Raw genomic sequence first — 3746 nt, 5'->3', positions numbered from 1 at the left:
GCGCGGGCGAGCGGAGCCGTGCGGAGCGGAGAGGAGCGGCCGCCTCCTCCGTCGTGACTCACCGCGGCGGCCCGACGAGGCAGGGAGGGACGGAGGGAGGCGCCTGGGCGGCTCCGGGGGAGGGACCCGCCGCGTCCCCGCGCCCTGGGCAGCGGCGGCGCCGCAGGCACCACCCGAGAGCCGGCCGGGAGGAAGGGGCGGGGCCAGGCTGGAAGGGGCGGGACCGCAACGGGGGCGTGGTCAGAAGGGAAGGGGGCGGGACCTGGTGGAAAGGGGCGGGGCCTCCTGCAACTGTAGACACCGGCTGTGGACGGGCGCTTACCTGTGTGCAGCCGTTCCTGCAGTGGCGGATGTCCCCGCGAGCTCCATCCTTCCTTCTAGCTGTCCCGGGTAGCGCGGCAGGGCTGAGGAGCACCGCTCCGGTTGTGCTGAATCAGACAAATCGCTTTCATGTTAGGCCAGGTGAGCGGCTGCTTTCCTAGAGTGCTCCACTAAGACTGTAAAGATACTGCAAAATTCAAACTCAAGCAAACACAGAACCTGCTATCTTCCAAGACCCTCCAGCTAGGACAAACACCCACCTGCTGCTTGTTCCAGCATACCAGAGGCCCTATCTTAAGTCTTGGCAAAGTAACCCTTCCCTCACGCAGATCAAAGCAGAATAACAGCACAGTGATCAGGGAGAAAATAGGAGTAACTGAAGACAAACCACGAGTGTGGCTCTGTTCTGTCACCCAGCTGCATTTCCATTCCCTGCTGAGCTGAACAGCAATGTTGCTTCCCTCTAATTCCTCCGCAAGCACACAAAGCCTTTTTATCTAAGTGTTATTTACTAAAAGGCATCTGTTTTATGCTTGGTATTTAACTTAATTGCATAAAAACAGTCACAGCAATGAAATAGGTGGCACTTCCTTTAGCAGCTTGCTACTTAATGACATCAAAGCTCGATGCCACTGAAATCCATACCCCACTGCCAGTTAATGAAGGTCTTAACATGAAAGCCTATGCAAAGAGCAAACCCAAGCTGCTGACAGGAACAGAAATGGTGCAAATACGCTGGGATCTGAGATCACTAGCACATACCCACAGCACAGCAGGCAGTAATGATAATTAATTATTTAAGAAAAGAACACAGGAGCACCAGCATAAGCTGAAAAAATATGCAGAAGCATCGCTCTGGGATCCTCCAGTTGGATTACCATTAATTAGCACAGTACACGAGTGTGAGGGAAATTTCCAAGAGCATCCTATGGCAGCGTACGATTAAGCCATCATCTGTATCTTTGCTATATTATCAGTTTTCTTCCTGTTAGCATCATGGACAAAACACAATTTCACAACAAAGTACTGTCTGGCTTTCCTATTCTAGTTTAATTTTAATTTAGCTGGCCGACTGTACAACAGCATAATGCAATTTTATAAGGCATCAGTGTAACATATTGCATTAATTTTTTGCAGACACAGATGCTATATGGCTCCTTCTACCCTTCAAGAATTTTGCTTTCTTAAAACAACTGACTTTAGATCAGCTTCTGACTCACCTTCTTTTGCCACCAATAAGCTTACTGCAAGTTCTGCTTTCAAGCAAGGTCACATCTTGTCATTTCACAGTCACTTTTACTGTCAAAGGACACGATGGATGCTCCAGAAACCTCTGACCTCCTGGCTCTGAAAAAGATTTAGTAGAACACTGTTCATAGAATCACAGAATTGTTCCATTTGGAAGTGACATTTAACAATCATCCAGTCTTACTTCCCTGCAATGAACAGGGACATCTACAGCTAGATCAGGCTGCTCCGTCTGGTCCAGCCTGGCCTTCATGTTCCCTGGGAACACATGGATCTTCATAAAATAAACAGAAGATGCAGTGCACTGCATTGTCGTAACCACTGTCACCCCACTTGCTGGGAACAAAACAGCTGATCAGCAGGGTTACAAAGACTAGTTACCTAAAGGCTCAGTTTCCCCTGTATTGTACAACTGTTGGATATCACATCATGAAAACCTAACAGATTAATTGGACTCTTCTTTTCAATATCTTCTAATCACTTTCTCTATTTAATGAAGCTGATGTTAGTTCTAATAAGCCACAACTTCACAAAATCTTCTCCCTTGAATCTCTGCTTGAGTTAAAAAAAAATACTTTCTACTCACTCTTTCTCTGATCTCCAGTTCTCTTAATCAGCTCTGAAATTCATTTAGGATTCCTTCACAGTACAGCTGCTTCCAGCCTCCAAGTTCCTCTGCATTTGTTGGCATCTCTCTCTCATTAAGGGCCTGCAGCAGCATCTGTACACACAAACCTTGCTTTCATTATTCATCTGACTTAACCATGCAACAGTAATGAAAACTGCATTGCTCTCAAAGATGCGTATGGTATCAAACAAGGGAATTGTTTTTAATTTGAAATCTTTTCTTCTTTTGGTAATCGTCTATGCTTGAGACTCAGGCTGACAATTCCTGTCTGTCCAAATCATCCTGATGCAGAAACAGTTTGGCAGTTCCTGAAGCAGCTCCACCACTCACTCACGTTTTCTCACACACGGCTCTCTGTAGGGGCAGGAGGTCCACAGCAGTAAGTTGAAATTCCCATGGCATCCCAGGTAATTAAATAAATAGTTCAGCTGCCTGAGTTGCCATGTTTAATGTTCAAGGAGGCACAATCACAGATTTTAAAGGCATGAATAAAAAAGCCCCTTAATGTAAAAAAGAAAAAAACCAAATAAGCTAGAACTTACATCTTCTTGTTAATCCAGGTTTCATTTGTACAGTGCAAAACCTTCTCAGCTCTATGCTTTACTCCAGACCAGAACTACTTCCCCATCATACTTGGTATTTACAAAGTTGCAAAGTACATTTTTATACGATACCATTACAGAGCTTAATTTCAGGCTCCCTCTTACAAGGATATTAACTGAATAAACAAAAGAGAAGATTTTTAACATTAACACTTTGTTGCACTGGATTTTGCAGGTGGCTCTGCCTGGGGGTTTTCAATACATCTGTGATTATCACTGACCCATTTTTGGAGGCATGCTGAAAACACGATCTTAAACATTACCAAGCAGCAAACTATTATGACAAGAAAGAAACACCCATCATCACAACTTGATTTTAAAAGGAAATCTGTAAATACATCTATCATTAACGTCTATCCAACACATTAAAGTGTGTTAAACTACAGCAGACATTTCAGTGCATGACACAGCAATACCACGTGTGTATTTATATCCACTAACCTTCTGTCTTCATTTTGTCTTGTAGGACCTCATTTCAGAGAGATTTATTTATTCTGAAACATGACTTATTCTGAACACGTACTGACAGACACTTCAGGCCTTCCTCCTCAGATGCTCCAACCACCAGCGGTCTCCCATGTGACTGAGGTGGGAAACTTGGATATTTAGAAGCTGTGGGTGAGAAAACCTGGCCAACATCCACTAATCCTCCCTCTGGTGTGAAAACACAACAGAACTTTGGACAGCAAGGCAAGGTGGCACGTGTTCCACAACTCCTGCAGCAAAACACTGGTAGGAGCACTTCTACTCTTCTCTCACACATAGCTCAGCAGAGCGAACTGACAAAAGAGCTTACTCTGTAATAGAAAGGACTTATCTGAACTTGGGAAGCATGATTTTACAAACAACTGCAGTAGGGAAACTAAAAGGATGCCTGCAGGCTGACTTTCAGATGTTCACAATGTAAAAACCTCTATTTGTCCTTTTCCAGTATGGCCTGTATACAA

Source organism: Lagopus leucura, unplaced genomic scaffold (genome assembly GCF_019238085.1).
Source record: "Lagopus leucura isolate 7727_CA_CO unplaced genomic scaffold, USGS_WTPT01 Super-Scaffold_100037, whole genome shotgun sequence".
In the NCBI taxonomy this organism is placed as follows: Eukaryota; Metazoa; Chordata; class Aves; order Galliformes; family Phasianidae; genus Lagopus; species Lagopus leucura.
This window is presented reverse-complemented; position numbering follows the sequence as displayed.